The sequence below is a fragment of the Petaurus breviceps genome, unplaced genomic scaffold (genome assembly GCF_028583685.1).
Source record: "Petaurus breviceps papuanus isolate PSGF00001 unplaced genomic scaffold, PetGlider_PUasm1.0 90137, whole genome shotgun sequence".
Lineage (NCBI taxonomy): Eukaryota > Metazoa > Chordata > Mammalia > Diprotodontia > Petauridae > Petaurus > Petaurus breviceps.
The window spans coordinates 682,476-696,231 of NW_027187183.1; the positions used below are offsets into that span (position 1 = coordinate 682,476).

Below are 13,756 nucleotides of genomic sequence, written 5' to 3' on the forward strand. Positions count from 1 at the left end.
GGGCGGTGAGGTGTGAGGGAGGCTCCCTGCGGCTCGTCTATGGCTTACGCACGAAACTCCACTAGAGCGGCTCGGGGTTAGGCTACCGCAGAGAGGTGCTGCCTTGTTTGGCTGTCCCGGCCCGAGCTGGAAACCCTTCACATCTCAGTTACTTATACTTTTAAAGAATTAGCATTTTCCTACTAAATTGAAACCAAACAGTGAAATTGTAATGACTAGTCTTGGGCCCCAGGAAAAAAAAAATGAAGAAAAATGCACCTCTTTTTTTCCTTGAAGAAGTGAGACACTATGCACACATACACAGGTGTCCCATTGATATGGGGGTGGTGGGGCCCTTTGCACAAGATTCCAACGTAGGTCCTGGGCCCACTCCACCCCAGGCTTCGGAGTTACTCAGTCAGAGGATATTTGACAATTCCCCCCCCCCCCCCCCCCAATAAAAAAACCTTCTTACTGAAAATGATCCTGGAAATCTCAAATTTTTTATATTTCTCTTTTTCCCCTCTCCCTTTTCTCATATTTATGTCTATGCCCTATCCTCTCTTCCCTCCATTAAACTGTAAGCTACTTATTAGCAAGGACTACCTTTTAAAAAGAAAAAAAAAACAATTTCATATCTACAATGCAGGGCACACAGTAGGTGCTTAATAGATGTTGAATATTCCTGGCCACCAGGATCTTACATTAAGACTGAATTAGCTTAAAAACATCACTCCTTGCCACTAAAACATGCTGGTTTCACCCTGAATGAAGTATGATATAAGCCACTGTGACCAAGAGCCAGACACAGATAACCTCAAATCCAAATCATCACTTCATGTATTTCACACAATTCTCTTCAATGGGTAGCAGCAATAAGTACTATAATAGAATGTTTTGTTTCATAAGATTCTCAGGATGAATAAAAATCACAAACAGTGAAACTTGGCCTAGAAAATACCTTGAATTTGACAATTTTTTTCAAAATCACGTGTTTTCAGTGAAGTCCCCTGGGTCTAATTCTGCACCTATCTAAAGACCAATAGGTCTTTTTTTTTTTTTTAAGCAATTTGGGTTAACTTGCTCAAGGTTACACTGCTAGTTATTTTGTGTGGGTGCCAAGTATCTGAGGCCAGAACCCATCCCAAGTCTCCTAAAGTTGGGGCCGGCGCTCTTAACTGCGCCACCTGGCTGCCCCAATACCAATAGGTCTTTAAGGTTAAGACTCTAGTGTTCATAACCAATACTGAAGAAATTAAATGTAACTACCTCAAGCTAATGTAACCTTTTCTTGAATACTCTGGCACTTTCCAAAGGATGTTACACTAGAAGGAATCTCTAAATTACTTGAAAATCATTTCTGAAAGCCTAACCAGTGAAGAGCAGTATACATCTATATGGAAGATGAGGTGCCTAATATTAGGATAATTGAAGGCAAAGAACAAATACCTGTTAGAAGTAGCTAGAGCTGAAGCTGGATTGTCTAATTTAAGTAGGAGAAAGCTAAGAATCTGGAGTTCTGGGGTTGCCACCAACTATCTATGTGATCAGCACGGTCTCATTTGCCTTGGTTGTCAAATGAGGAGTACCTACTTCATAAAACTTGTGGGATTTTTTTTTTCCCTTTGGGGAGTGGGGTGGACAAGGAAAGAGGAAATCTGGGCCCTTTAAGATTTCATCAAGATAGGCAGTTCCCCATGTAGAAATTCCCTTTAGCAATGCATTTCAGCAAAGTAATTTCCTTGAAATTTATAGTCTTACTGAGTTGTCTGGAACACCCAGAGTTTAGGTGATTGGCCTATGGACTCACAATTAATATGTGTCACAGGGGCAGGACTTGAACCCCCTTCTTTCCTGACTCTAAAGCCAGCACCAACCCCTTGCTGTCTGGAACAGAATTTTATGCGAATAAAACTGGATCAATAGATGTGAAAGTTAAAATGAGGGAGTTCTATAATTTGATCTTTAAGTTCCTATTCAATTGTAGTGTTCTTTGATTCTAGATAGCTATAAGGATGTTATATAATTAGTTAAAGTAATCTGAACCAAACACCTTAAATGCTGAAGAGATATAGAGTTGTAGTTAGATTACATTTTACTTGAGTAGAAATTTCCCCAAGACTATTCCATTCCTATAATAAAACTTTTGGGTTGCTGATGAAGGTAGGTCTCAGTTATTAAGTTAGACATGCCCAAAAAATGAGGTTTATGTCATTAAAAGTGGAAATTTTTTCCATTACCAATGATTGGAAATAGTCAAAGTTTCTTTCCCAGGGCTTTATTTTAAACCAAATAGATAACCTAACCTACAAGCATTTCCTACTGTACTACAGAATCTCAAAGACAGGACAGCCCAAAATGATATTGTTAATACACTATCAGATATAACAGGAAGCCTATGTGGACCAGGATATGAGGAAGTTATTCAACCTTACTTAAGTCATTCAGTTTCCAAGGAATTACAGTAAAATTTCAGACCCAACTGCCACCACCCCCCATTCAAAATGTGAATAGTTTTGATGAAATTTGCTTTTGTTAAGAAACTGCAAAGGGCACTGGTGTAGGCTAAGTCAAAAGAGCTGACTGACACTGTGTGATCTTAAGCAAGTGACGATAATCTCTCTAGGCCACAATTTAATTTTTGTAAAATGAAGGGATAGGTCTAGATGATCTCTAAGGTCCCTGCTAACAATGTTATTTGCTGAACAAATTCATTATCTTTTAAAGAAAATTAAATTGAAAAAGATAGATTGAGAAGTAAAGGCAGAATCAGGGAGGTCTAAGCTTAAATTCTTTCAGTATGATTCTGGGCAAATCACCTAATTTCTGCTCTAGGAAGCTCTCTCAACCTATAAATTACAGAGAAATAGGTTGCTGACCTACCTACCTTGGTAGAAGGAACTCCTCTGGGGAGTTACCTGTATCAGTGAAATCAAAGGTCCAGGCCCTGTCCTTAAAGAAAATGAAGTTTTTAAAAGCACTTCAGAAGTATCACTTATGTACAACCTATTGTTTTATTAACTGTAAATCCTTTTGTAAAACTTCCTATTAAGATTATTTGACAACAAGGTAAGCCTAGTACTTTTTAAAAAATAATTCTATATCCTTGAAAGAAAAAATATTGAATTTATTTTAAATTTTTCTGTAATATAAACTGGCTTTCTTCTTTCCTCTCCTTTCATCTCCAGTGAAAGAGATTTTATGGTATTACCTCCAAAGAACAGAGGAATCAGAAATAATAAAGGGAATGATGTCCCCTAAAAAGACAACTAGGTAGTCCAGTGGATAGAGCTCTGGGCCTGAAATCAAGAAAACCCAAGTTCAATTCTGACCATAGATACTTATGAGCTACGTGACCCTGGGCAAGTCATTTAACCTCTCTCTGTCTCAGTTTCCTCAGCTGTAAAAGGGGAATAATAATAGCACCTAACTCCCAAGGCTTGAGAATCAAATGAGATAATATTTGTAAAGTGTTTTACCCACTGCCTAGCACATAATAGGTACTTAGAAAATGCTTCTTTCCTTCAAATGATTTTTTTGGAAGCCTCAGAAGTAACATTAGCTGAACTCAAAGTTGGAAAATAACTGTATTCAAATGCCCCCTCCTCCAATACTGTAATGTATACAAAGTGCTTTACAAACTTTAAAATGCTATATACATCTTAGCTGTTGTATTCTATTTCCTGTGTCTTTGGTCCCACTCCTATTACATTGCTTGACATGCAGTTGAAATTGTATAATTCCATGTTTCCCAGTCCAAAAATCAGCACATGCCATTGCAACATTCATACTCAACTACTTGGCTTAAATAAACTATACTTTCCTCATAGCATCGAGCCGAACCCTGGGTGTTCCCTTCATAAATTGCCTTGGTTATTGGCCATGCCTGTGTGCTCTATCCTCTTCAATGCATGCCGGTCCAAAATCTAAACCTGATACGAAGACTGATTGAGATTAGGGTAATTTCTAATATCTAATACGAGCCTCCTTCTTCTGGCTTCTGGCTTCTCTTGTGTCTTTTCTCTTTCCTTTATTAGTTAAATTTTCCCTAATTAATTTAATTAATTAATCTTAGTGTTTTAAGAAGTTGACATCCACCCCTGTCTCTGTCCCCTTGTTCACCAATGTCTCTGCTGCCAAAGAAGTCTTTTTATCCACTAACTAACCAAGATAACATCTCTTTACCTTCTACCTCACTGTTTTCCATAATACAGAATGTAGAGTTCTCTCAGATTATAAGGATAATTTTTTTTAATTTAAAAAATTCCCAGTTCCCTAAGATAAAATATGTACAGGAAAAAATAAGGAAATAATTATGAAAGGGCTTAACACAATTATTTCTTATAATAAAACACTGCAAATAATTCTCGCTGGAGTTAGTCACAAAACTACCAGATGGTAGTTCAGGATTAGAGAACCTTGAGACATTTTATCTTCCTCCCATAACCTCTACATTTCAAAAAATGCCAAGCCACCACCAGGACCCTTCATACTCTCAGAAAAGCTACGCAGGTAGGGGATCTCCCAACTTTTCAACCTTGAAATGAATCTAGGGGTTTCCCTCATTCAAACCACATACTTATTCCCCGAATAAGCAGCCAGTTACACAGCTCTGGAAATCCTTGTCTCCAATTTTACTATCACTGTCATCCAAAGGGTAACCTGGCAGCCTTAACTAGTTAGTGGCCCCAGCAGAATTAATGGAAGAATTTTCTCTGTTACTACCCAAGTTGTACCTACCTGATTCAGAGCTGGATTGAGGGGTCCAGTATCAGAGACTACCTGTCCAGGGTTTTGCTCAGAAGTCAGAGAAGCTGGTACTGCATTTTGCCCATGTCCCGTGGATATCAGGCTCCAAGGAGTGTCAAGCTGTCTCTGCTCACCCGAATGGAATGTCCTGAGGAGATGAAAAGAAATAATAAACCAGAATACTCAAATTTTTAAAAATTCAACATGCCAATTTTGAAACACAGAATAGATCATCAGCCATTAGAGAAATATGTTACAGTTCCAGATGTTACCTGCTGTTGAAAAATAATCTCCCCTTTGGTACAGAGGGGGAAACCGAGGAACAGAGAGGAGCAGTGACTCCACCAAGGTCACGCAACATATTGGCATCGGAGTTGGGAAGATGACCCAGGAGCCCAGAATCAAGGTCCATGCTACCTCTAGGGAAAATTGTAACACACCCACAGAATTAGCACTTCTTGTCTTCTTCCTTAGTAGCCTATGAAGTCAGTAGAGTGGTTGGGACTTGTAGATGTTAAAAGCCCAAAGACTTGGTTCTGACGTCATGTTACTTTAGTACACTGGGAGGGGCTGCTTATTAGCTTAAAAAAGAGGTTGACTCATTCCAGGTTCTTGAGCAGTGTCTAATTCTCGGTAATTCTCTCTCTCTCTCTCTCTCTCTCTCTCTCTCTCTCTCTCTCTCTCTCGTTTTTTTTTTAAACAGAAAAGAAAGTAAAATTTGCCCTGCCAAAGATAGACCAGGAAGTTTCAGAATTTGAACAGCAAATAAGTATCATAAACTGTGTGTCTCACTTATTGGGGAACCTTACGGGAAACAGCTTCATGAACTTTAAACAGTAACAAAATACTGAAGTTAACAAAAAAAAAAACCTCTGAGAGGGAGTTTAGTGATGATAAGTAGCTTAATAATTGACATTTTAAGGGCTAATTTCAGCCCTTCTTAGCCATGTTCTTTAAAGAAGGTCATTAATGTAACATTTTGATGTTTTAAAAATTTAAGCATGCTCTGCTGTATTGGAGATCCAGACATTTGAGTGTGTTTCCCACCACAGGATAGGTTCAATATTATGCCAGGTTCCCAAGGTTTCAGTTTCCCCATCTAAAAGATGACACCACTTAAGGAGATACTGGAAAAATAAACAGTAAGATTTCTACAAGGACGAATCATCAGAAATACCTCTCCAATAAAAATATCAAATGAGCTACAAGGTATGCGTAATGTTGGGGGAAAGGTCTTGTGCATGCATAGAATTTCTCCTTTGGCTTTTCTCCATGTAGAGGACTCTGAGAAACCAGGTTCTCATAGAATTGTGAAGATACAAAATGGAAGTGCCTTGTAGAGACATTGGTGTGTATGGGGAACCCTAAAAAATGTAGTATAGAAATCTCTTGTCCACTCTTATGGGACCAGGAAACTACATCTCTCCCTCAGCATTCTAGGGTAAATACCCTGAGGGGTTGAAGTATCTCTCTACTGCCATTGACTCAAACCCCTAGACTACTTCAGTGTCTAGGGAGAATAAGCATGACCTAACTCAGTTTCTGTATAACATTTGATATTGTTGTATAGTCATTTCAGTCATGTCCAACTCTTTGTGACCCCATTAGGTTTGTTTTGGGGCTTTTTTTTTTTGGTAGAGATACTGGAGTGGTTCGCCATTTCCTTCTCCAACTCATTTTACAGTTGAGAAACCAAACAGGGTTAAGTGACTTACCCAGGGTTACACAGCTAGTAAAAAGTGTCTGAGACCAGATTTGAACTCAGGAAGATGAGCCTGGCACTCTCTACTTTGCCACCTAACTGCTCCTCCTACATAGCATAGATCCCACCAAGTCCATGAACAAGTTTGGTATCACTGCTGAATGAATCCTTGTTTTAGCTGCCACTCAGCTACCTTGGCACTCAGGACATCTGTGCTACACTGACTGCAAACCCAGACTTGAAAGATGGAATGCAGAGGAAGGTTCTATTTTCTTCATGTCTCAAGCACACCAATGTTTCACTGACTGCAAACCCAAACTCTGAAATTTGAGGATATTTTAGTGACTTCCAGACCTTGCTCACAAGGTCATAGGCTCTATTCCCTTTACCCATCATTGAGAACAAAAGTTAGTCAATGAGATCCCTAAAACAATGAAAACACAGAGACTGTGACTGAGCCTGACAGGTCTTTTTGAATGTCTCCATAGCCAGCGAGACTCCTCTTCACCACCTGCTTGGCCAATCATAACTAGCTACAGAATATCCATAAGCATTCCACAGTCTCTCCAAGTCCCATTCCATATTATCACTACTCTCCTGAAAGTAGGCTCCTCACATGCCTCATAAGTGGCAAAATGCCACCCAAGGGATTCTGTCGATGTGCCAGACTCCATTATATCTAATAGCACCAAGTACTAGTGGCATGCTAGATGATAATATCAAATTGAACTTATGCAGAAATTTATATCAATTAGTTCAGCTGGTTAGAGCTACTCTGGTCCAGAGAGAGAAGGCCTTCTCACAAGTCAGGCGCTCCCTGGTCCTGTCCCCTAGACTTGGGCAGTATGGCTTAGATTCCTGGAGTGGGGTAATGTCTGCCCCCTGACATAAATTAGCATTCTATGTAAAACACTCATTAAAGTCCCTTTGATCAAAGCCATGATGAGGAATATTTGTGTCAGGATAAGGACCACAAACCACTGACTGGCTTAAAAGGGGATGGAAGTTGGAGGAGCTGGGTGGCACAGTGAATAGAGCACCGGCCTTGGAGTCAGGAAGACCTGAGTTCAAATGTGGCCTCACTAATACTAGCCATGTGACCTTGGGTAAATCACTTAACCCCAATTTCCCTGCCTTCCCCCCTCCAAAAAGAAAAACAATTAAAGAAAAAGGGGATGGAAGTGGGGAGGGTGGAGAGAGAACAGCATGATTTGTGCTCTTAACTGAAGAACCAAAAAGAGATGTCTTCGGGGCATTTTTGTGAATCTACTGCTAAGGAGGCCACCTTGAAAGAGTGGAGGGAACAGACTAGGTCAAAGAAAGAGCTTACCCTAGCCTACTATCTACTTCTTTGTTTAGTTGTTTTGAGTCTAGTATAACTCTTCATACCTCATTTGGGATTTTCCTGCCAAAGACACTGCCATTTCTTTCTCCAGCTCATTTTACAGATGAGGAAACTGAGGCAAACAGGGTTAAGTGACTTACCCAACCTCACACAGCTAGTAAGTTTTGGAGGCCAAATTTCAACTCTGATCTTCTTGATTTCAGGCCTGGCAGTCTGTGCCTTACACCACCCGGCTACCCATCTGGCAGCTTCCTGTTAATTAGCTTCTTACTAGCAAGGTGCTAAACTCTGTTGTTTCTACCTGGAAGGATTGTACACATTGTTAGTGCTTTCTTAAATTTTGTATCCTTGTAAGAAGCACCAATTGCTCTTTCCTAGTTATGGTTTTGCCTTTGACACTAGGTAAATTGTGGTCAATTCTGAAACCTAAACCAATTAGAGTCCAAGAAATATATGGTGATAATTCCAACACATACCTTTCAAGTAGGAGTCAGGACTTCATTACAGTATTATCTGTTAATATCAATCAAGAAGGACATGGCTCTGGAGGAGAAAGTGAGATTGGTGACTTTGTACAACCCTCCCTCACTTAAATCCAATTCACTTGTATGTCATGCATCACCTCCCTGATGTCATGGAGTTTTTTCAGAATAAATGACAAACAACAATGTGTTAATAATACATGTATAGGATAAGGGAGGACAGCACTAATTTTCTCAGTTCTAAGAGAAGACATAATTTTTCTGTGGATAAGGAAGGAATGATTTGACCTGAGGCTAACAGAGTCTGTTGAAAAGTAAGGATCTAAGTCCACAGTATGGTTTTACTGTATTTATAAACCAAATTGTTCCTCAAAAAAAGCTTCTTTTTTGAAAACTATCTTTATGATGTGTCTGGGAATTCAGAAAGAAACTAGTTTCATAATCACTCTGAAGTCATCTGACAGCAGCATTTCTATAAAGGCCTATCACCATACTTGGGGCTCAGAAATCCCCCTCCAAAAATAACACCAGAGGGTAGTTTACCAGACTTTAAAGCCACAGATACAAGTACAAATGCACAAATATGCTCATGTACAGCACAGTTCAAAGGCAGCAGCAAAGATTTGATTAGTTGGATTTGAATGTGTTCACAATTTTGTGCATTATCCGTGGCAACTTTTAAATTCTGGGCTGATTTCCCTCTCCCCCCCAGAACACCTTCATTCACTGACAATAGGTGTGTATATGGGAAATACAAATTCACTTGAATGTTAGCCTAAATCAAACCTAATTAAGGTAGCAGTATTACAAAATAAGGCATGTAATGTATCCTAGACTCCAATTGAAATTACCTTTTAATGAATTTTGATATTCAGGAATAGATTGTACTGATTTTATGGGATATTCTGCTATCTGCAGGTGGTCTTTAAGGAAAGAAAGTAATCTACTGGAATCTCTTCCCCTTCCAGAAGAGAATTGGGTTCAATTTACAGAGATTAATACTTTGTAACTGTGAAATCTTAGTCAAATGCTTCACTTACTCTTGCTTCAGCATCTCTATCTACAATACAAGAATTGCCCCAGTCCACTTCAATAACTCCCAGGAATTCAGTGAATTAATGTGATGATACAGTGGGCTCTCTGAGAAAATATAGAGTAGTATTCAAGGGTGTGCTGGAACCAACTCTGATTGGCTTGCTTGCCAGAGATTGTTAAATTTTCAGTGTGAGGACTTATTCCTCAAAAATTGGCACTTGTTTTATTGATTGGTTAGACTTAAAATGTTAATGATGCAGATTAAACTTAAAAGTATATGCATACATAGTTTTTTTTTCTTCTGGAGAACCTGGTTATTAAACATTGAACAGCACACCCCTGTATTGCTCTGTAAACATTGCTTGAGTTTGGGAGGAGAAAAGTTGAAGGCTCAGGGAATGAAGGCATCACCAGGCTGGAGGCCAGGTGATAACTACTATACTCCTCCTCCTCCCACCACACTCCTACTCGTAGTATAGGTGTCACAGCAGCTAGAGTGCTGGGCCAGCAATCAGGAAGACTCGTCTTTCCGACTTAAAATCTGGCCTCAGACACTTACTAGCTGTGTGACCCTGGTCAAGTCACTTAATCCTATTTGTCTCAGTTTCCTCATCTGTAAAATGAGCTGGAAAAAGAAATGGCAAACCATTCTAGCACCTTTGCCAAGAAAACCCCAAATGGGGTCACAGAGTCGGACACAAACTGAAATGACTCAACAACAACAACAATAATAGTCGTAATGATAACACTTTAAGCTTCTCAAAGTGCTTTATAGCCATTATCTCACTTGAGCCTCATGACATTCCTGGTATTATGATTGATTGTTAGAGCATTACTAAAGCAGTCAATTAGAGTGAGTTATTGCCATCTGCTGGACAAAAGACAGTATTACTTTTTGGAGCACAACAGGAACTTGTAAGGAGATCTTCCAATCAATCATTCATTGTAAACGCTTTCTGAGGCTTCCAGTGCAAGGAACTGACAGCCATCCTGTTGAATGCTAATTCATCTGGTGACGCCAGGGACTAGCATCGTAATCTGAGGTTTGGCCTGAAGCTATATTTCACTCAGTTGAATTATTCATGGATCTCCAAGGATCCTCAACAGGAAGAGGAGTTGAGGGGTTAGGAGACTAAACAAGAATCTCATGGTCTCATAAAATTTAGACCTGGAAAGCTCCAAGGAAATCATCTAATAGATCCCTCTTTCTTTACAGACAAAAGGAAGTAAGGCCCAGAGAAATTAAAGGACCAGATTGTTACATACAAATCAAGTAGAGAAATCTAGTTGGCATAGTGAATAGAGTGCCAGGTCTGGAATCAGGAGGACCTGAGTTCAAATTTGACCTCAGAAAAATAGCTGTGTGTCCCCAGGCAAGTGACTGTCTTTGTTTGCATTGTGGGTCTGCAGAAACTGATCTCTGAGTCCCCTATGTTCCTATGAAATAGAGTGGCCTATTTTAATAAGAAATCATTAGTACTTCTTGTCAACAAATACCAGGGTTTGGTATACAAGGGTAGTGCTGACCTTCTATGGGGGGGAAGGAAGGGAGGGGTTGGTGCTGACTTTATCATTGAGGCTGGGGATAGGATTCTACACCCCCCTCTCCCCTCGGTTGCTGATGCTTTCAAGTCACTGGATTAGGAGGCACTATTGTATAATGAAAAGAGTCATGTACTGAATATGGAGTCAGAAGACCTGAATTCAATTCATTGCTGCCACTTAATAAAAATAACTAACATTTTATATAGCACATACTATGTGCCAGACACTATGCTAAGCGTTTTAGTTATTATCTCATTTGATTCTCACAAAAACCCAGGGAGGTAGTTGTTATTATTGTACCTGTTCTACAGATGAGAAACTGAGGTTGACAGAGGTTAAGTAGATTACCCAAGTTCACACAGCTAGTAAGTGTCTGAGGCTGGATTTGAACTTGGGTTCTCCTGACTCCAGACCCAGTGCTCTATCCACTGAGCCACCTAGCTTCTATTATTATTGTTTTATGAATGTTGTAATTCTCCTATATATTCTTCCTTCTACTTTGTCCTCTCTGGTGAATTTCCTATTTCATCAGTGTTATCATTATTAACAGCACACAAAGAATGACCTGTGTTGACCAGCCAATGATGCTGGGTTGACCAGGGCTGGGATGAAAATATGGACCAAAGCCTTACTGGATTTGGAGCCAAAGTACCTAGGTTTCAGTCCTACCTCTTCTACTCTCTAACTGTGTGTCCTTGAGCAAGTCATTTAACTCTTTGTGCTTCAGTTTTCTTCTCTATAAAACAAGGGGATTGGAATAGATGGTCTTTAAAGACCTTCCCGGCTTTAAGCTTTACATCCTATGAACATATGAGCTGAGCTGGCTCCTGGTTTTCAAGAGGTTGGATACAGGTGGTTCCCCTTTTCTCTCCCCTTCTTTTCAATTATGTGTGACATGGTCTTGCTGGGTTCTATACCAAACAAGTTATACAGACACTTCTTGATGCCCTGATGAAGAAATGGAATCATCATGGATAGGGTATATAAAATAAGGGAGATGGGGAGGAAGAGAGCAGTCAGAACTCCTGGGTTCTATTCCAGTTTCTGGGCCCAGGTTTTTCTAACCCAGACACCTGGTTTCTCCTTGCCTCTGTGGTAACTTTGTGGAAAGTTAAGGGATAGTCCTTGGTGACATTGGAGAGCAGTAGAACTGGGCAGAATCTGAGGCCAAATCAGAGTGCCCAAGAACTACATTACCCAGCAAGCCTCCAGTTTGACCTTCCTTGGAGGTATAATTAATACAGCTGCAATGTATCCTGGTTTATGTAGTCTCTTGAACTCTTGGCATTTCCTAACCTATTAAGAGCCAAATTGGACCTGCCGGTCCCAGTACTTGCAAGAATCCAGGGTGTTTCATCAGATTAGTTTCCCACTTCTAACCCAGCTATAGATCAGGACTGGCAAAATGTCCATCTCTCTTACTTTTAGTCAATAAATCCAGTCTATGGGAGAAGGGGACTCAAATGGCAGTACAGACTACCCTAAACTTTGCCAAGCACCAAATCTGTAATGATTCACACTCAAAGAAGTGTGGCACAGCCTCTGGCTGAGGTTAAGTGTGTAAACGGGCATGGCCTGCTCGTCATTACCTCTTCCTTCACCACCATTTTAGTCATTCTTGACTCGTCTCTCTTTTTACCACCTCCCCTCCCTGTTCTCCTCTCACAGGTCCACCCGTCTGATTTAGTCCCTTGACCCTGTCCATTTCTCCTCTGTATATAATGTCCCAATCAAACTGATTTCCTTGATATTATGAGAATTCAATATTCTAGCTCCTATCTCTGTCTTTCCCATCTTTGTATAGGTTGTGTCCCCCATGTACTCTGTCCTGACTTCTTTTACTTGTAGCTTTCTGAAAGGCTCAACTCAGGTGCCACTTTCTAAAGGCTGTCTTTCCTATTCTTCACCCCACCATGACATCATTCTCTCCTTCCAATTAACTTGTATTTTATTTATTAATAATATTTAATATTAATTTAATCATATAAACTTAATAAATATGAATAATAGAAATAGTTATTAGTAATACTATAGCAAGAATTATTGTATTGTGGCTTGCAGGGAGACAAGCAGAGGAACCTTTAGCATTCCCTCCCTTCCCCTTTCTCCAATGGAGACTTTAATTCCTGCCAGAAAGGGAAGCAGGAAGTGGGACTAAAGGTTGGCTCCTCTGCACTCTTAAGACAGAAAGTACTGAGCTAGAATTATATCTATCTGCTCCCCTAAGTATTGTTAGTCTAGGAGATGTAATTTTTAGGTTAAAGCTGAACTCCTGATCGCTATTTCTTAATGGAGGAAGGGGAGACCAAGCTTTATAACCTAGGTTTGACCCCTGTCCCACCAAATACCAGTTTTACAGTGGATACCTACATAGCAGATAGCAAAGAAACCAATTTATCCAAGTTGAAAGAAAAATAGAAACCAGAGAAAGTACAAATATGAGAATATATACCAGACAATACCCAAAATGAGCACTCCCATTGGGAGCAAGATAACTCAGATCAAAGGAGAGGGAGGGAGAGAGAGGGAGAGAGAGAGAGAGAGAGAGAGAGAGAGAGAGAGAGAGAGAGAGAGAGAGAGAGAGAGAGAGAGAGAGAGAGAGAGAAATAATGTCTCAGATCTCCATGAAAGGGAAATTCTAATGTAGTAAGGTGTGGATAGGGATGTGATGGACACTGCTAGCTCCTCTAATGTTGACTTCTTTCCAAAATCTTTCTTAATGAACTTGAAGAGGTTGGCATTGCAGAACTTTTCTCTTGAGGCTGGAAACCAGAAGAACTAAAATAGACTGAAGAGACTGGATCAGATCTTTTTTATCTCCTCCTCTCACCAGCTCTACTCTGACCTTCCTGAGGGCACAGGGCATTTATCTCCATCAATGAGGAAAGAGTCTCATGCCAATTGTCTTTGGGCTCTAGT

At 40.0% G+C, this 13,756-nt stretch overlaps 1 protein-coding gene across 1 annotated transcript in view; it reads right to left on the reverse strand.

The window, feature by feature from the left end:
- TRAF2 (TNF receptor associated factor 2) overlaps positions 1-12,656 on the reverse strand; it is a 68,383-nt gene extending 55,727 nt beyond the window's left edge. The window contains exon 1 of the mRNA XM_069107531.1: positions 12,650-12,656. The gene's annotated coding sequence lies outside the window, so the exon portion shown is untranslated. The remainder of the gene's footprint in view (positions 1-12,649) is intronic.
- Between the last annotated feature and the right edge of the window lie 1,100 nt (positions 12,657-13,756).